Raw genomic sequence first — 20,625 nt, 5'->3', positions numbered from 1 at the left:
TCACTGCTCAGGGACAGGCCTGGCATTTGTCAGTGGGTGATGAACAATTACAGTGTTCATCACCTGTGTTTCTTGGGGGTTTTTTTAATTTGTTTTTTTTTTTTTTGGGGGGGGGGTTGGGGTTGTTTTTTGTTTGGGGTTTTTTTTTTTTTTGAGTTTTGGTTTTTTGTTGCATCCCTTTTCATTTAAATTACTGCAGTATTATTATTATATTTTATTCCCATGATTAAGCTGTTCTTATCTCAACCTACAGGTTTTACCTTTTTTCCCCCAATGACACTGGGGGTCAGGTTGCAGCAAGCAGCTGTGTCATACTTAGTTACCAGCTGGGTTTAAACCATTACTCCCACTTCTGAACAACCTGGTTCCTTCAAAACTGTTTCAAGATGCATTCTGAAAACCTGAGGACTTAAAAAGGACGTGGTCCTTTTTGAAAATGTACTACTGGTATGAAGTGATGTAGATTAAGGAACAGAAATGGTGAGTTTTCCCTCAAAGCTTAGACTGGAAGATGTTTTTCTGGTGATGGTTTTATCTGATTCATGAAAAATTTTGAAGCTGTTTGGCAAAACATACTGTACAAATGCTTTCCTATTGCATTGAAGAAACTATGAGCACAACTTAAAGACTTGCACATATTGTGAAATAGCTTCTTTACTTTCACATCATTTTAATGTCACTCACTTTCTGGATGAAATCCTGAACCATAAACTGAGCTGTAAGCAGGGTACCTATGTAGTAACCCCCCATGTTCTGAATGTCACATCCCCTTCTATCTCAGTACTTTTGCTTTTACAATTCCATAGGGCTTTGCTTGAATTATAACTACTGCTGGAGTATTTCAAATAAATTCAGGCCACTTTAACCGATCAGTTCAGTGTCATTCTTTGCTCAGAAATGCCAGTGTGACCTTACTATTTGCTGACTCTGTAAATAAGTAATTATTTGGCTTACTTATTAAGGTAACACACCCTAGCTAGTTCGAAAAACCAGACCTACAAGATAATCTTCATCTCAAGTTTCTGCTGGCTGTACCGTCCCAAAGAATATGCCCATATTGAATAAGTGAAATTTCATCTAGCCTTCATACTGTAGTTGGACATGTGAGGCACAGGTGGTGAAAGCAATAGTCATCAAACAGGCATTTTCTCCCATTAATTTATGAGTATAGAATATTGCTCTGCAGATAGAGAAATATATTTTTCTTACTGCAGGAACTGCACTGCTAAGTATGCAATTAAAATTTTCTGTCAAATCACTTTTCATTAAAATAGGTGGATCAATAATGACATTATTAGATATCTGTGTAGAAGGCAAAGAAATTAAATTTCATAGGAGAGGTCTATATTTCACACTACAGCTGATACCACCCCATTAATCATTTTTTAATATACACTGAAATTCTAAATATCATTGCTTTACAAAAGTAGTTTGGAAGTATCATGAACACAGCAGTTATGCTTTAAAAATAGACATGCTGATACAATTTTTTTTAAGTTTTGAAATTATGTATTTTCCTAGATTTTTTTGCCTTTAATACTTAGAATATGCAGTAATTTTAAAAAACTATTGTTGCTGATTAAAATAGGGAATAGCACTTGTTCTCTGTTTTTAACCAACAGATGCCATTCTTGCTGGAGTATATAGTACTACATACAGGTATGTAAAGTGGTAGCCACTGGCTATTCCTTTACTTTGTTCTTAATGCCTGCATTATGATAATTTTAACTTGCAATTTGTCCTCATTCAGGCTTTGTTTTTAACAAGTACAGCATTTTATAGCTAGAAGTTGCCATGAACAGCCTGATTTTAAAGTATATAATGATCCTTATCTTCCCCCAGCAGTGGTACTTAATGCAGAAGCAAAGAAATCACAGGGTTGGTCAGGCTGGAAGGGACCTCAGGAGGTCATTTAGTCCAAACTCCCCTTCAGAACAGGCTCTGAGTTTAGAATGGATTTGTCTAGACTGTGTCCAGTCAGATCCTGAAAACCTTTTGAAAACATTTCAGAGCTTCTCTGGGCAACTTGTTCCAAAACTTCAAAACAAAACAGCATTTATCCTTGTTTTGGCTAGAATTCCCCTCTCCCATTTCCTCATTTTTAGGAAACCACTGTCTCCCATTTCCACACTGTGCTCCTCAGCTTCAGTTTCACCTCCTCAGTAACCTCCAGTGCTCAGGAGGCTGCTCTTAGATCTCCTGACACCATCTCTTCTCCAGGCTGTCACAGCCTTTACTGAAATACTTTTTTCATATAGTGATATTTTTAATTTATGAAAATCAGCTAAAGATGACAGCCAGTTCAAACTGGTCAGAGCTTTTTCAAACAGCAAGAGAAGGAACCAATATCTTACCAATTTCAGCACATTCTTCAGTCAAATGTATTAAATTCTACATTTTGTCTGGTAAGTCTTTTCATGGCCTCACAATTCAGCAAAGAAATGTGCTAACTTTTCAGTAAGTATTCAATAACATTAAAGAGATACAACATTTTTAGTTCTATATTAACTTTTCAATTTCTTCCAGTGTATCTTTTTCATACAGTACCAGCTTTGCAAGGGAAGAAAACCCAAAACAACAAACCAAACCAAACATTGTTTCCCAAAATTGCATGCTTTTGGAGTCTGTTTTTGAATATTGAGCATTATGAGTCATTTGTGACTGTGGAAATTCCAGTAAGTCAATGGAGTTACGTCAGACCTGAACTGGACTCTTTAATTCCTGACAGTACATCCTAAACTACACAAGCAAGCAATGTCCCCAGATGTGACAGGAGTGTTAACATCCTCCATATTTTAAGACACTTCTCAATCACCCAAATTAAACCCAAAACCTCCATTCTTGCAGGACACATAAAAACCTGTGATCTCTGGATATATGAAACCTCCAAAGATCAATCTGTCTCCTACTCAAGTTATATAAAGCCATACATAATAAAACATAACAAAATAGAGAAATAAATTCTTAAATTAAACAAAAAAAAACCCCATCAACAAAATTCTTAAAATTTACCTATTTTCCCATCAGTAAAGCAAATAAATAAGGACTGAAGGTCTAGCAGCTTTAACTATAGGCCACTATAGTTAGATAGCCTTAACTATCTCCTGGAAGATCCAAGACCTGGTTTTCCCCTAGGAGTAACCTGGCATTACTCCACTGGGTTGCTTAACTGAGCAAAGTCAAATGACTTTTACATGATTGGACCCTAAATAGACATAAACTGACACATCTAAATTACTTTTTTGCATAGCAAAGTCAACTTCCATCTGTTAACAATTCCACTTTTTATCTAACTGGTGCATTACAAGATTCTCTGAGAATATCAGAGAGCAGAATTACTTCTCTTGTTCTCCCGTCTATCACAGGTTGACCCTGGCTGGATGCCAGGCACCCACCAAAGCTGTTCTATCACTCCCCTCCACAGCTGGACAAGGGAGAGAAAATACCATGAAAGGCTCATGAGTTAAGGACAGAGAGAGATTGCTCACCAAATACTGTCACAGGCAAAACAGGCTAGAATTAGAGATGTTAACTGAATATATTGTTAACAAAATCAGAGCAGGATAATGAGAAGTAAAATAAGACCTTAGAAACACATTCCCTTACCCCTCCCTCCTTCCCAGCTCTACCTCCTCCCCCCGTAGCATAGACAGACAGGGAATGGTGGATTATAATGGTGGTCAGTTCATCTCATATTGTTCCTGCCACTGCTCAGGGAGAGTAGTCCTTCCCCTGCTCCCTCCCACAGGAGACGGTTCTCCAATGCAGAGTCCATCCCACAGGCAACAGTTCTCCACAAACTGTTCCAACATGGGACACTCTTCTGCAGATAGGCTGTTCCAGTGTGGCTCCCCAAGGGCTCCCAAGTCCTACCAGCAAACCTGATCTGGCATGAGCTCCTTTCTCCATGGGTCTGCAGGTCCCTGCCAGGACCATGCTCCATGACAGGTCTCACATGGGATCACAGCTTCATCTCAGGCATCCCCCTGCTCCAATGTGGGATTCTTCCATGGGCAGCAGGTGGATCTCAGCATTCCTGTGGTCCTCCATGGGCTGCAGGGGCACAGCTGCTTCACCTCACAGCTGCAGAGGAACCTCAGCTCTGGTGCCTGGAGCACCTCCTGCCCCTCCTTCTCCACTGACCTGGGTGTTCGCAGAGTTGCTCCTTTCACATATTCTCACCCTTCTCTTCTCTGGCCACAGTTACATCTGCACAACAACTTTCTTCCTTCTTAGATATGTTATCACAGAGTCATTGCCACCATTTCTAACTGGCCCAGCCTTGTCCAGCAGCACGGCTGTCCTGGAGCCACCTGGCATTGGCTCTGCTGGACATGGGGGAAGCTTCTGGCAGCTTCTCACAGAAGACTCAGCTTTAGCCCCCTGCTACCAAAACCTGGCCATGCAAACCCAACACACCATTATTTCAAGGCTTCCAGAGCACAGAACAAATCCTTATACAGTGAAAGTCAAGAGAGTAACTAACTTTTTATCCATGTGTTTTCCATTGTTTTCTGTTGGGAAGGAACAGTGAATATAGACTGAAAGCAACAGACCTTTTATAACAAAACCACTGACTGTGTATATTTTTGTATGAGAGAACCATGCCATCTTTCTGTTTCCTGTTGTGCATTCTGGAGAGAAGTTTCAGCCCCAGTACTGAGGAAAACATTATAGAAATAAAGCTCAAGAACAGTATTAAGAAACAGGGCACCTACTCAAGGTCATTCTCAATTATAGCATTATCCACACATCGTCGTGCGTTCACATCAGCATATCCTTGATGAAGATTTGGTCTCAAATCAATCAATCTTCACACATATGTATCTGCCTTTGCTTCCAAAATTGTTGTTATTCTTCCTGCTATGGAAACTTCAAGTGTCCCTCAACCACATCTTGGGCATCACTACTAAATTCAACCATTATTCTACACTTCAAATAATGAAATTCAAGCTTAGCAGCCTTCAGTAGTCATTACACCTGCAACAAAATCATGCCTGTTCTTAAAAACATCAACATATGACAAGAAATTCAATAGACACACATCCCAGTCCCCACAAATTGCCTCTGTAATTCTGATTGCTGCAATGGACTTGAGGGCTGGCCCTCAGAGAACTGATTTTTGTTAAAAGCAGTCATGTGTGACTTGTTGGTTTTAACTAGAAAGAGCAGCCATCCGTCCTTTCCTTGTGTGAGGTGGTGAACACAGAAGAACCTTGTGTTGTGGTGTTTGAAATTTGTTTCTGCACAAAATGTGAATTCATTTCAGGGTGAGGAACTACAGTAATTGTCTTGGTCCATGGGCCACAGGAAGGGACAGGCAGGAGGAAGAACCTGGGCTAGGTCAGGCAGCAAGATTTGTCATCCCTGTGTGGGCAGGAGAGAGGCAGGGAGGGGTTCACACAGTAGCCTCTGCCCTAGGCCCCATGCACCTCAATACCAGCTCTGCCCAAGCTCCTCCAGTGGTTTCCTCTTGTCCACACCTGCATGACAGAGCCAGGAAGCCTGGCTACTCACCCTCGCCTTGCCCTTGCCCCAAGCAAACAAGAAGGACCCAATTATGCAAACACAAAGATTGACTCACAAGGTGTTCACGTGGCTACGAGAGCCCACCGTTACAACACAGCACGTTTCAGTGCCATAAAGGTGCATCTTATGCTGTGCTGAAGGGGTTTTAATACCTGCAAAGGCCTTTCCATGGACCACTGAATTGATACTGGCCACAGAACTCCCAGAAGAGCTTGGGAACCATCTGCCAGAAGACAAGGCTGAGTCACAGAATTCACAGAAGGGTATGTCTGTGCTAGTCACAAGTGATGCGACTGCAATGCTGTGGACACACTGCCAGGCAAGCTTTAAATTACTTGTCTTGGGCACTGGTAGTAGTCTGGCCATTCAGTTCAGGCCAGCCTAACCACTCAAGTATTTACCCAGCTTTTGGGGCATGTTTTCCAGATAGCTACAGGGTCCACACTGCCACAGCCAGATTCCTACCAGTTCCCCAGCTGACTAGTTTTACACCAGCTCAGGTATGTACATCACTGCAGCGTAAACATACCTAAGCTTTTAAGTAACTCAAGCTTCAATTCAAATTCTTACTGCCTCAACTTCTATGCTTTTAATAACTTGGACTTATAGCATGTATCCTCGCTGTACTGTGGAGATTAAACATTTGGGGTGCAATAAATTAATAGTATTTTAAGTGTAAAATTTATGGTTCTTCCAAAATGTGAACTGTGTTTAACAAAAGTAATGAATATTGCTGGCTATGTGGTGCTCTGTCCCTCATTCCTTCCAGCAGCTGTTCAGTGAGTACGAGATGTATGAGGTGACTATCTGACCTGAAACTCTGCAGAACACAGTAAGTTTATACACAGATATCCAAACCCCTCAAACATACATCTGTAGACTAAGGAAAAAGCCCACTGGCTCCAGTGGACATTTTCCCTGCATAAATACCATTCACTGACTATATAGAGAGTACATTTTGTAACACACAACAACTTGGAAGACATTCCAGCTTAACAATTGTACCGCTTGGATCCAGCAGACTACTTCCAATTCACCTCATAACCTGAAGCTGAATTAAGGACTGAAAAAGTATACAGAATTCTTAAGTATTTCCTTTCTTTTTAAACGGATTTTTGGGAAGCAGAATATGTCAGAAATGTGACAGAACAATCACATTTATCACAGTGGCAATTTGGCTCAATATAGCAAGGGTTCATTTCAACAAATGGCTGGATTTGGTCTTTCAACAGACATCTGAACATATTATACCCACTCATTTAACATTTCAATACTTATTTATTCACACCAGAGATCCATATGTTCCCCTCAACACACTCTAGGTAACACCTCCTGTCTGCTTATATCAGAAACTTGTAACATGTTGCCAACACTCTTCCTAATGCTTGGATTATGGATCCTCAAGGCCCCATCATGGGAAATGCTCCATCTTGTTGCAAGGGCTCATGGTAGGTGCTACAAACCAAAGGACACCCAAGCAGCATTCTTTCTTTTTTTCAATACCAAGGACTTTCATACCACTCCTGTTCCTTCTGTTTTGAGACAGAAGTCATTCTGTGGGGATGATGGGTAGAGCAGAGATGGAAGAGGTGTTGTGCTGGAAGATGTTAAAGGCTGCCATCAACCAGTCCTTTGATCTAGAAACACTTCCAGGCATGGTTAAAACTGCTGGGTCTGCTAACCAGATGGCAAGGACCCTCTCTGCTTCCAGCTTCTCCCTTCTGGTTTTTCAATTCCCACTAAAATCAATAAGATTCTGCTCCCTTCAGAATTTGGACTTGCCAAAAACAAACACAGGAAGGCAACAAAATCCTGAAAGCTATACAGTCTCGACAGTGCAAAAGCATCATTCTCAATTCTCCCTCTCCTCTGCCACTTCACAAGAAGACAGTAAAATTACAGCAGATTATAACAGGTTCATCTGAGGCAAAACAAAATGCAAGAAAAGCCAGTGACTTCACCAGGAGCAGCGTGCTGGCTACTACTAAGTATTCTGGCATTTCTCACAATTTGACATCAGAACAGCTCTGCCTCTGACCTAAGGGTTTCAGTTAGCTGTTTAACTTCTGCTAGTTCCCAGAATAAAAGAATGCAAACTGGGACATACCTACTTTATCTCGAGCATGTTCCTGCAAGAAAGCTACAGCAGCTCCTTTTCACAGCCCTAATGAAATATTTTGTGCCCATGTGTGTAACACAGCATTCTGTTTATTTTATAGGCTTATAATAAAAAAACAACACTTTATGAGCTACATGATAGTATTTCAACAATACCTTGTTGTGACATGATATGGTGTAATTACTTAGAAGGAGATATTACAATTTATTGTTATGTCACTGAGTCATACCCTTCAGGGCTTCAGATTGGTGTCTTAATTTGCTTTTTTAAAGCTATACCAACTAGCAAGCTAAGTAAAGGGATTTATTAAAACATCCTAGGAATAAAGACATCGTCTGAACATGCGTGCACAGCCGTGTGTTTGAAAATACTTTCCCCATCCTTCCCCCTTCCTTCTTTGCTTTGTTTTTACAGCATTATCAACTGGGTCAATAAGAATCACAGTGAACAGAAATTGTAACCCAAACATAAAAATGGATATGCTACATTAGGGTCCTATTAAGACCTATACAGGTTCCTATTAAGACCTATAGGGTCCTATTAGGTCCTATACAGACTGGTCCTGCAGAGCCAGAAATTCTCACCCCCTTCCAGTGACTTTACCCACAAAACAAAGCATGGAAATGAAGACATGCCGGATAACCTGTCTATCCACAAGAAGTATAATTGGCTTTTCATCTGTCCATGCCATTAGCACTGGACAGGGCTTTGGAATTGCCTCTTCCTTGGTCTCATAGTTAGGTACATCAGTGAGAACACGATTTCATACGGCACACTACAACCATTGTAAGCACACTCTATTCCAGTAAATAAGTGACAGCACTTTTCCTTAACCAGTGAGTGGAACTGATACAGTCAGACAAGATACATTTTTTTAACGTACTGCTCCCAGTGAAGTCCCTGGGTCTTCTGTGGCTGTAAGTGCCTCCCAAGGGCGCGGGCAGTGCACTCCGCTGAACAGTCTGGAGCAGCAAGGGCAGTGCCGGGCAGAGCCAGCCCCGCCGTGCGGGAGCGGCCCCGCAGCGCGGCCAGCGGAGCCCGCGGGAGGGGCGGGCTGGGTCACGCACACACACCTGCCCCGGGCGGTGCCGGACGCAAGGCTGGGCAGGCAGGGGCGGCACGGGTGAGGGAGGAAGGGGATCGCCGCCTCTGGCGACGAAGGTCGGGTCGAGACAAGCTGGCAGCGCCTCTCCCCGCCAGCCTCTTTTCGCTCCGGCGGGAGCGCACCCGAGGCACGACGGGCTGAGCGCAGCCATAAAAACCTCCCCGGCACGGGCCTCAGCAGCCGGCGGTCCCGGCGGGCCAGCCGCCAAGCCGGGGCGGAGCCGGGCCGACACCTCTGCCCCACGCCCGCCGCGCTCCCGCCCTCGCCCCGCCCGGCCCCGCCGCCTCCCCCGGCGCGACGGGGCGCGGCGCGGGCAGCCCGCGGCGGCAGGGCCGGGGAGCCGCCGCCCGGCTCCGCGCCCTTTCCCAGCCCCCGCCGGCGAAGCCAGCTCGGCGGCAGCGGCCCAGCGTGAGCACCTCCCTTCCTTCCCCCCGAGCGCTGGGTGTTGCTGTTGTTTTGCTGCCGCCGCAGGTCGGCCGGGGTGGACGCGGAGGGAGGGGAGCAGGGAGGGGTGCGCCCCGCCGCAGGGCCGCTGCCAGGTGCACGCCTCTGCCTGACACACGGGCGGGGAGGAGGAGCTGGCCGGGCAGGTTTGTCGGTGGGGCGGCCCCGCTCCCCTCCCCTCTCCTCCCCGGGCTGCTGGGGATAATTAGTGTCTGTGCGAGGCTGTCTGCCCCCGGGAGGCAGGGCGGGCGCGCAGTCAGTGCGTGCCCGGCTGTTTGTGAGCGGTGACTCGCCCCGGCCCCTCGGCGGAGCCTCCACCCCGCGGGCGGGGACCCGCCCGGCCGCGCTCCCTGCCGTGACCCTCCCACCGCCACTCACCCCGCCGGCCCGGGGAGCCTGGCAGGGCGAGCGGCGCCGGCGTCATGTGACAGCGCGGCCCGGTGCCAGGAGCCCGGGGGGAAGGCGAGCGGCGGAGGGCGGGAGCGGGCAGCTCCTCCTCGCACACAGACCCGGAGACACCGCCGAGGCGCCTTAGCCGCGGGGACGCGGGACACGCCGGCCTCGCACCTCGCTCCCACCGGAGCGCCTCCGCTCCTACCGCGCTGCGGGAGCCGACGGAAAATCGCGGCGCGCTCCGCACCGCCTGCCGAGCGTAAGTGTGAGGGCGGGGGTAATGCGGGGGCCGGGCTGAGCTGACTGCGGGATGGAGGTGCCGGAGGAGGAAAGTTTCCCGGCGCTGCGAGCAGCGCGGAGCCCACGGCGGCACGGTGATGCCGCGGGAGCCGCAGGCACGCCGGGGGTGGCGGGAAGCGGGTCTCCGTCAGGCCGCAGTTGCGGCGAAGGGGGAACAGAACTCGCCGCGGGGGTTCCCTCCGTGGCGCCCGGGAATGTCGCTGTGCGGCCGGGGGCGGAGGGCCGCCGGGCGGGCAGCGCACCTGTGTGGCCGGCGGGGCCGCTCGGGGGGCGCCTTCCCCGGCGCCCTGCCCCGCTGTCCCCGGCGGGAGGGCCCGCGGGCCGCCCGCCCCTCGGGGCCGCTCTCCCGCCCGGCGCGGCCGCAGCCCCTGGCCTCTCGCCGGGCCGGACAGGCGCGTCCTCGGGGAGAGAGCGAAGTGCCATCGGATCCCGGGCGGGATACAGCGCCCGGCCAAACCGAGCTGGAAAGTATAGCGGGCTCGCTCGGTTCCGCGGGCGACGGGCTGGATGCCAGGGCAGGAGCTCGCGTTCGGGCCGTGCTCCTCCCGTAGCGCGGAGCGGACCGGCGAGCGCCATGTCCCCGTTTAACTCCTGCTGAAGTCTAGGATGAAATGGGCTCCCGAAAGTCTGCCCCTCTTATTGTCACGTCACCTTAGCACCGCTTGGCCGCCATGCAGGCGAAGGTAAAACGTGGGACAGCACAGCAGCGAAGTGTGGAGTTAGAAATAACCTTTCCTTAGCTAGATGTCTTTTGTTGGTGGTTTTTTGGTTGTTTTGGGGTTTGTGGATTTTTGTTTGTTTTTTTTTTTTAATTTTTTGTTTATTTATTTGTTTTTAACCGAAATGGGAATAGGAGTTACTTACCTTGGACTGCTGTCAGGTGAGTGCCTGGCACAGCTAGGGCAGCTCTGGCAAAGGAAGGCTCAGCAGCGCGAGCCTGCGCTGGGAGATCACAGCACCTACCTGGAGCTTGGGAGAAAGACCTAGGTCAGAGTAGCTTAAGTGGTCATTCAGGAGTTACATTAAAAATGTCTTAAAGATGTTTTGTGCACTTCCCTTTTGCTTCAGGTACTGTACATACATGGTCCACTGTTTTATTCACTTCCTCACCTTTGAGAATTCAGGAAGTGACCCTGTTTGTGGAACTGAACTCTAAAGGTTTAATTGTTGGGAAAAGCTGAATGTGAGTGGCTGATAGGAGAGCTCTGAAGACTTGACTTCATTTAAACTAATATTAATAAACATATATTACCTGTATTGAAAAGAAAGACTTACATGGCTGCTAACTAGTGACTTTTCCATCAAATACTTTTAAGATACTGGTGTGATAATCATACAAGTAGCTGGTGCTTGTGTGAGAGGAATTGCATCTGGATTTGATAATCTCACCTAACGCAGAAGACACGTATTTCAAATTAACTTTCACCTCATATTTTCAAGACTTTATTGTTACTGTCTAGTATCAAAATATAAAAAACCCGAAGCTGACTTGAGTAGCCTTTTTTTCACAAGCAGGCAAATGTTTCTGGGTGTTTTTTCCCTGCACATGCTGTTATAGCTATGGTACAGAGGAGCACAAGAGAGACTGGGGGTAAGGGCGAGGGGTGGGGGCAGGAAAGAATGTTAAATGGTCTTTCCCTGTCCTAAGAATCCAAGCAGAACTTCCTCTAAGTTGCAGAGCTGCCAGGGAGCCCTTAGGTACTGTGAACATTTGACCTAGTCACCATCTGTTTAGCCTAAAGCAAAAGCCTACAGATAAAGATGTCACTGTGGGTGAGATGAATTGAGGACTCAGTGATAATAAAGATGTTATACAATCACCAAATTACAAATATTTGCAGTTATTCAGTATGAAGAAGTAAGGAACTGATGCTGTGGGTGTAAAACCCACACCTTGCTGTGTAGATGCTGCATTAGCCAGTTTTTATCCCATGTTCATTATTAAACTCCAGCCTTGGAACCCTGCAGCATTCATTGGCGTTGCTGTGGTACTCATCCATGGAATTTGCTGTAACATTCTCACATTTGATAATATTTGATGTCCATGGTGTATAAATAACCAATGCAAGGTATCTAAGAGAAGAGAGAGTATTCTAAACCACAGCTTTGAAGGAAAACAAGTATTGAAGTTAATCTACTGCATGAAATCTAGACAAGTTGTGCTGCTCCTCTGCTTCGGCTTACTTCATTTATTCAGCTTTATCTGTGGATGCTTAAAAAATGAAAGTAGTAAATTCATGGGAAATCAGATTCTGAAATAAAGTGCATATGAAAACAGGGATGTGCTAGGCTAAGCGTGTGATGGCTTAGAAAAATATTCTTGTGTGCTCTGAGTGTGCTCTTGGTCCTGAGCTATGGAGCAGTATTGAGCATGAGTGAGCCACTGTCCAGGAGCAGCCCCAAGCTTTAGAAATCCTTCCTGCAATTGTCATCCCCAGCTCTCTCTGGGAAGAAGGTGCTTTGCCAGGCTGGGTGCTGCCTCTGATGTCATGAAGCCGGAGCTCTGTTTAGCTACTGGCATAAATACAGTAATAAACCAACTGGTCTAAGGGGAGGTTTCAGCAAATCCTCCTGACCTGTGGTGTCTTAAAACCTCCTGCTCCCTCATGCTAAGGGAGCCTGTTTGTAAATAGGGCAGGTCCCCTGCATAAGGACAGTGTTTTTATTCACACCCAATGAACAAACACCTCCACCCACTGTTGTTGTTTTAAAAGACTCCAGCTGCTCATGAATATAGGGTCAGGGAGGGCCGCCTAAATGTTTCTCTGTGCTTTCTCCCCAGCACAGCCAGCAGAGCTGTTTCCTGTTCTTTGTTTCAAGGCTGGGGTTTGCGTCACACATTCCAAGTGGCATATGTGGTGCTCTTTCCTGTTTCAGGCTGTTTTCTGGCAGTTCGGTAGCCTCGTCCAGGCCCCTTGTCACTGCCCCTCAACTCCCAATCCCCACCCGATGAGTTATCATGTCTCTACACACTCAGGATTGCTTAAGATGCCTGTGTTATGTCATAACGAGGTTTCCAAGTTAACCTTTAACACGCCCCTTCCACTCCAGTGCACTTCTGGGGGGTGAACTGGAGTTTTTAGCTCTGTTCGCTGAAAACTTGAACTCAAGTCTCCAGAAAGTTGTGAGCCAGTTTTCTGCTCTCACTTGCTCATCAGCTGATCTGGAATAGCTCCATTAAAGTCACAGAGTTGCACTGATGTATAAAGAGTATATGGGAGAAGAAAGTCTACTTCTGTAGGCTCATAGTTGGGAGGGGGTTTTGACTTCAGCCCTTACTCAACCTGAATGGTTCACTATAAGCACTGTGTATTTCCAAATCTCAGAAGTAGGTATTTTCCCCTTATACAGGCTAGAAGGTTCATTGTCTTCTAGATGTAATACAGAAAATAAGGCACTGCTGTCTAACTTTTCTTTGGCATTTATAAGTACTGCTGTCCCTGTACTGCTTAATGAGTACATTTTGCATTTTTGAAGGCATAAAAGTAATTGTTTTACTCCTGTTTTCATCTTTATCTTTCCCCCTCACCCTGTTGCAGGCAGACATAGTGAGAAATTGAGAGGAAATTGAGAAAAACATAAATCTTTCTGTTACTTTGAATCTGACAGAAGAAGAGCTAAAGGACCCAAGCCAAAGCTCACTGAAATCAAGAGGAAAAAAATGCATTAATTTCAGTGTGCACTAGATGAAAATGCAAGATGGAGTATTTATTCTTCTGTGTTTCTTACAGGCTAGAATATGCATGGTTACTGTACACACAGAAATACTGCCACCCTTTCATTTTACTCTTTTTTTTCCTCTCCAGTCATTTTTAAAGTAGTCTTTTAGTTCCTGCTCTTGCTCTTCTGGATGCTACAAGTTAGCTGTTTCAGATCACTGAAGGTATCTTTAGGAAGTATCTGAAGTACACACTTTAAACTTCTTTCAGAGCTTAATTGTATGTGAAAAAACTTTTATTGGATTGTGTGCACATATTAACAGTGAACTGTTTTTTGTCTGTTCAGAAATCCAGATAAAAAGAAGTATTTGGCTACACAGTTTTGGTAAGTTGTTTATTGATCATTTTAATGTGTTGCTCTCAGTTGTTTTTATGTTGTTGTTTTTTCTGTTTGTTTTAGAACACCATGGATGAGTTTATCCATTAGAATGCAATTATGTATTTTAATTCTTGTATTGTTAATTTGCCCAAGATTTCAAACAGTTAATCTTTTTTTTCCAGTGACAGAGGAAAAGAGTTGCATTTAACTGTGTTTAATATTGGAAACTGCTGTATAATAAATGCAGTAAATTTTGTGGTTCACACCTTTTTGTAGCCAGAAGTTCTGTAAAATAGGGAACTGAGGTTAAAATTATAATAATTTTTGTAAACCAACTTTTAAATATTAATTAACACCGCTAACAGGAGGTCTTTTAGAGTTCTTTTATGCTGTCAGCATTCAATCTTTGTGTTTTCATTCCGAGGCTAGTTGCTTCCAATCCAGAATATGAAGTTTGGCAGAGCTGGTTTTAGGAGAGATTTAACTCTTCCCTGCAAAGCATTCACTTGATGCCAAAGTTTCCTTTGAGGGTTTTGTAGCTGTAGGTGATATCTCCCAGGGGAAGGAAGTGTAAGTGCAGATCAGCAAATGGAAAGACAAAGCTCCAACAGGTTTTAAATAGTAAACTAACTCAGAAGGGAAAAAACCTCCAACCAAACGCATGGTCTGTCTGTCATGCAGTCCATGTGTGTTACCAGCCAACTAACTTGATCCATGAAGACATGACAGAGTTTCCACTTTTAAAGAGTCTGAGTTGCTTTGATCGCTGTAACATTTGTACCCCCTACACTGTCCACCTCTTTTCCCTAGCTTTTTTTTTTTTTTTTCGTTTCCATAGATTCGTAGGAGTTCATCACCATTTGCCCTGTATTCGGATTCTTGTTCAAATCTATCATTACTCATAAATGCATACTTCCTTTCCCTAGGATTAGATTTTCTTTCTCCTTTCCCATGCTATAAAAAATGTTGAATCTCTTTTTCACGTTTCCTGAAATAGCAGAACCCTTCACGTAAGAGAACAGTATTTTCTGTCATTTTTCCCTCACAATTAAAAGGTTTAATATTTCTTCTTTCAAATTACCTTAAAAATTAACCTCTTAAGAAAAATGCAACAAGAAAAGCGGAGCTCAGTTTGGAAGGGAAAGATTATCATACCATTCCACATACTTCATTTGTTTTCAAAAGTCTGATCTTTTATCCTTACTCTAGACTGTTTCTCCTTCTAAGAAGCAGCCTGAGACAGGAAACCAGACAGCAGTCTGCCCTGATAAGGGAGAATATTGTCTAATGGAGGTGCCTCAAGAGGTTCTCCTCTTAGGTTTAGTGAGTATAGGAGATTGAAGTTTGAACAGGGTTTATATGGGCTCAATTTTTCCTTAATAAAGAAGATACTTTCTTAACAAGCACTTCAAGAGCGTTTTCCCCCAAGATTTTTACATACAAGAAAGCCATTTCCACACACGTGGCTTCAAAGAGCCTGCAACAGTATTATCAGAAATTTAATTGAAGTACTGATTAGTGTGCTACATGTCAAAGTAGTTCTAGGTCAAACAAGGTGACATCCACAAAGTTATGATGCACAAGTTGTGCAAAACCACAAGTTTTTCAGCCTGCTTGCAGTCCTGAAAGGAGGAAGATAAAAGATTTTCAAGTCTTTGCTAAGAAAAAAATAAAGTTTGAAATACTAAATACCAGAATTCTGTAGAAATCCTCTTTTTCTTAATGCCTATCAATAAAACTTGGAGGGAAAAAAAATTGTGTAGGTGCCATTTTCTTTTACAAAAAATCTAACTTTTTTTACAATTATTATTGTTACCCAGTGGAAATCCAGCAAATAAACACAGAAAGCTGTTGATCAGTAGAACATTTTCTTGGCGTGCTGGTTCTTCCTGATTCTCCTTCTGCTCTGTTCCTCATGGTCTGGCTGCTCTGGTCTCTTCCCACAGCACCACCTCTGGATCTTTGGTGCTTTGGCTGAGTCTGACTGGTGTGCTGAGCTGGAGAGCTTCTTTGCCTGCTGCTATTTTGAGGTCAAGTGCAGTTGAGCACTTGCTTACTTCCCATTAAAGTTAATGGAACATTAGAAACACTTTTTTGCTGACTCAGGTCTTGATGAGCAATGGTACAGTAAAGTGCAAATACTTTATGAGCTCTGGAAAACAGCTTTTTTACCTTCCCCATTGAATGTTTGTCTCAGAAACTGGTTCCTTTCTGTCAGACTCTTTGCAGGTTTCACTGAAGACAATTTTTCACCTGGGTTCAGAAAACCTCCCTTCCCTTTTGGATTTTCTCAGTGGAGAATCCTCTGATACTATTGTTTCTCCCTTGTATCAGAGAAGTTTGACTTGAGGTTCACAGCAACAGGTCTGAGTCCCAAAGTGCCTGGACTGAAGAGCCTTTGCAACATGATAATGTTTGCTGCTGGATTCAAACAGTGCTGCAAGAGCTGCAGTTCCTTGCAGAGGGCACTCATGCAGTGCTAATTTAGCAGATACCATTACATTATTCTGTAATTATAGTGACAATAACAATCATACCTTGAAGCTTCTAGATGAAGACTTGCTGTAAGCGGGGCAGCATTCCTTTGCTTCCCCCAGGCACAAAGACTGAGGAAATAAACCCTGTATGTGTTCTCAGGCAGAGTGGAGAGGGCAGAATGTATGGTCACCACCCCCCTGTCTGCAGCAAAAGTCAGTCACAGACTTCTCTTCCAGGTGTTTAATGAGAGCATAGGCTTTATATTAGAATAAACCTTTGTTGTTGGATGTGCACAGTCAAAACTGGCCCTCCACCCCACCCTTTCCTTTCATAACAGAGTTGGTGGACCTTGAAGGTAGATGTGCAGGGCTGCTGGGAGTAGCTGCACTGCAGTTGCCCTTTTCCAGCTGCTCTGCAGTACAGATGTGTAGCCTGAGTGCATAGTGCATTCTTTAACCACTTTCACATTTCATCCAGGGTAAATAATCCATACAAGCCCTTATTGTCAGAATACACATTTAAGTACCTTTCAGCTTTCATTTAATCTTAATTATCTCTCTGAAACAACAAACCATACACCTGTCAGGAAGTTAATATTGACAAGTGTTCAATCCTGACAAGGTGATGGGCTCTAATGATAATGAACTTCTCTTCTGGAATGGATGCCTTGCTGTATATAGGATCATAAGGGCAGAGTTTGTATTGTTTGACTTGCTGTCTTCACTGGACTTCAGGTAGGGGAATACTGAGGGACTTTGCCTGGACTTTACCTTGCACCTGTCCTTATTTGCATACAAAGCCCAGTTGCTTCATTTGTCTTTCAGTACAGGGCGTGAGCGAAATCTTATCAAAAGCCGGGTCCTGTTTGGACAAGTTGGACTGACTTGGCAGAGATCCACAGGGTGGGGTGAAAGGGAGGAGGCAAGAAAGTAAAACTGGGTGGCTTGTTAGCAGAAAAAAAGAGAGAGAGCAAAAAAAAGAGGGTGGAATATTTGCTTACCGGATTGCAGTTAATTATTTAGTTTCAGATTACATTCATATTAAATTCTTTTACCTCACATGAGAAAACCCTTTAATGCAAAATAGTTTACCTAATAAAGTCAAAGACAAAAGTTCTCATTTTTTAATACATTTAACATGAATATAATGTCACCTCACTAGTTTTTCCAGAGCCCCTCAGGAATGAGAGGATGGTATTTTGATTTTCCAGAAATTATTTGTATATACCAAACAATTTGCGGGCTTTCAAACAAGTAGATTCTGAAATCACTCTGTAAAGTAGAACCCAACTGTTTTTTCATTCCTCTGTAATAGAAACAGATAAAACTGGTTTTATCTGTTTTAAACAGATAAAAACAGATATTTACCTTCCCTATTGCCCCCTTCTCAAATGTTTAGGAGAGAAAGACTGGGAAGTTTTGGGTTAATAGGCATGATTTTACAAGTATACTGGGAAAAACTCTACCTGCTTCTTAGTGGAAGTACCATGCTTTATTTATGTGAGTGTACATGCACGTATTTGCCCATGAGTGTGGTCCAAGCTATCATATTGGAGCATTATTTTTAAATACAAAGAGGAGTCTTTTGTGATTTTATTTACAGCCTTAGAAATACATCATTTCGAGCTAAATTTTAAACACCAGATCCAAAGCTGACTTATATTGACTCTGTTACAGTCCTACAGGACCAAGTGTTGCATCTTAATTAATTTTCTATTCTTGAAAATTGGTTTCTAGTCACTATAAAATGGGGAAAAGAAACCTGCTTAAGAGTAACATGATAAAGAAGTGCTTGATACTTCAGTGCAGCATAGTAAACTTATAGAAAAGTAGTTTTCCTTTGCTGTTCTTAGATGACTGCACTTAGGAAAGATTAAGGATTACTTTTCACTTTTGTTCAGGGTAGTACACTTCCTGTTGTCTATGTCAGTTTAATTCCTGCACAGTGATTTAGACTATCTCAGGAAACACTGAAATCTGGAGCGTGACATGTGAAATGTGTATCAAGTGTCTTTTCACACACTTTCTTGGAGCAAAAGGTTAAAAGGAGTAATTCTTAAACTGAAGAATCTATGGTTTTATAATTACAAAAATTACACAAAGGATGAGCATCATTACATTTGCTTAGAATAACCTTCCTTCCTTCCTTCCTTCCTTCCTTCCTTCCTTCCTTCCTTCCTTCCTTCCTTCCTTCCTTCCTTCCTTCCTTCCTTCCTTCCTTCCTTCCTTCCTTCCTTCCTTCCTTCCTTCCTTCCTTCCTTCCTTCCTTCCTTCCTTCCTTCCTTCCTTCCTTCCTTCCTTCCTTCCTTCCCATTCCTTTCTTTCTCTATTTCTTTCCTTTCTTCCTTCACTAAAGTACAAATTGGCATGTTACTTTTCTATGCACATAAAAGTTAAAAATCAAAAGTTTCTGGAAACCTGAAAGGAATTAGTTCCAAATTCCTATATAGGAGATCTGAGTGGTTCAATTTTACTGTAAACTTTTTTCATGTCTAAAAGTACAACTTCCCTGTTTTCACAATGCAGATGAATGTGTGAGAATATGGGTGATGCATAGATATGTGGATATATTTCTGGGAAGTCAGTATTCTGAAACATTAGTTCTGGCTATGTGGCTTGTTGAAACCTGAAAAAGATAACTAGGTAGCAGTTATCTAAATGATAATCATTCAAAGAAAATAGTATAATTAATAACCTTCTCACAAACATGCTTAAGGTATTTACAGAATTACCACAACTTTCAGCACATAGTGCTATCTTACTACTTCTCCCAAACTAAAACTACATACTGAGTTTAAACTGGAAATCTCATTAAACTGCATAATTTGTTTCACTTTAGTTTTGCAATTGTTTTGTCAGACCTTCAACTTTTATAAGGTGAATTATGAAGATACTATAATTTACTCTGCTATTTGTTTGTTTCCATTATTCAAAGTGCACACTGTTGTAATATATTTCCAAGTCTTTAAGCTTTATTTATGTATCTGAATAACTAATGGTAGACTTTTAACAAATTTTGATCTATAAACGCATGTTGACTGCAAAGTTGTTCATTAGCGTAGGCTTATTAGAATTGTTTTAATTTGAAGAGGTGTGTCTTTAAATGTTCGTTTACATTTCTGGGAGAATTTCCCGGCCTTGGGAAATCTGTTGGTGAGCCTTCAGCCTGTCCTGCGTGTGCTGGAGTCTGGCTGTATTCGCTTCTTTCCAGTGCCATCTACTGGCCACACTGAATTTGTGTCATTTGCTTTTGTCCTCGCATCCTGAAAGAGGTCGTGCCGCCTCCAGGCAGGGCTGTGAAGCCTGCGGTGTACGGCCAGAACTTGCTCCTTTGACATCAGTCATATAATGTATAACCTCGAGTGATTTATAAACAGCTTGGCAACCTCTGAGTGTCACTGCGAGCAAATTCCCTTTGCTTCCCCTCAGTTTCTCTGTGTACCCTTATGGCTTTACCCAGAAGAGTTATCTCCTTTCCCTCCCAGTATCTTTCCAAGATTACCATGGCAAATGTGTAGTATGACAGCTTTGACATGCTTTTTGCTAAATACTTTTATTTCAGGCATTTAGAGATTGACCAAGTAAGGTTGAACAGTATAGGAAAAAAAACCTGAAGCTACACAGAATGCAAACAGATTTTTTAAAGTGATTTTATTTTGCACAGTTAGCAGAAATAGTTGTTAAATTGTCAGTAAATCTATTATCTTATAATAACTGCTGCATTTTTTCTGTTAAGTCATTGTAGTATGTTGAATGTAGTCCAAGTTAGTCTTAAATTTTAATCTTTTTTATTGCATTGGTATCATTTTCAGTGTATGTGATCTACTAAGTGTTTCTGTTGGGACTCTTAGGAAAGAGAGATCCTTTCCAGAATCAGTTCACTTGTATAAACAAGATTATTCTGAGGTTGTAATGCTGATGAGAGATGCGTGGTCTAAACTGTGATGTGTTAAAACACTTGACAGCTAATGAAAGTGAAAATTCTGTGGTCTTGGTGCGCTGACACGCACAACAAAAATTCAGTTTGACTTTCATTAAAGTGAGCAGATGTCCTTTTGTTTCAATAGCAATGTGGAAAGAAAAAACTTGTAATAAATTCAGTCATATATTTAAAAATCTGTGTTAGAGATGGATAAATATTAGCATTAATCTGACAAAATAGTAAATTCTCTACAATTCAGAAAGTTGATTCATGTATTTCCTGTGGGTTTCTAATACCT

The 20,625-nt window shown here is 43.3% G+C and overlaps 1 protein-coding gene across 3 annotated transcripts in view; it reads left to right on the top strand.

The window, feature by feature from the left end:
• Positions 1-9,078: 9,078 nt before the first annotated feature.
• KLF3 (KLF transcription factor 3) overlaps positions 9,079-20,625 on the top strand; it is a 28,138-nt gene continuing 16,591 nt past the window's right edge. For all 3 annotated transcript variants that reach the window (XM_064418405.1, XM_064418407.1, XM_064418406.1), the window contains exons 1-2: positions 9,079-9,849; positions 13,896-13,934. The gene's annotated coding sequence lies outside the window, so the exon portion shown is untranslated. The remainder of the gene's footprint in view (positions 9,850-13,895; positions 13,935-20,625) is intronic.

The sequence above is a fragment of the Passer domesticus genome, chromosome 4 (assembly GCF_036417665.1).
Source record: "Passer domesticus isolate bPasDom1 chromosome 4, bPasDom1.hap1, whole genome shotgun sequence".
Taxonomy (NCBI): Eukaryota; Metazoa; Chordata; class Aves; order Passeriformes; family Passeridae; genus Passer; species Passer domesticus.
Note: the sequence above shows the minus strand (reverse complement) of the source record. Positions and strands in the feature narration are given on the sequence as shown.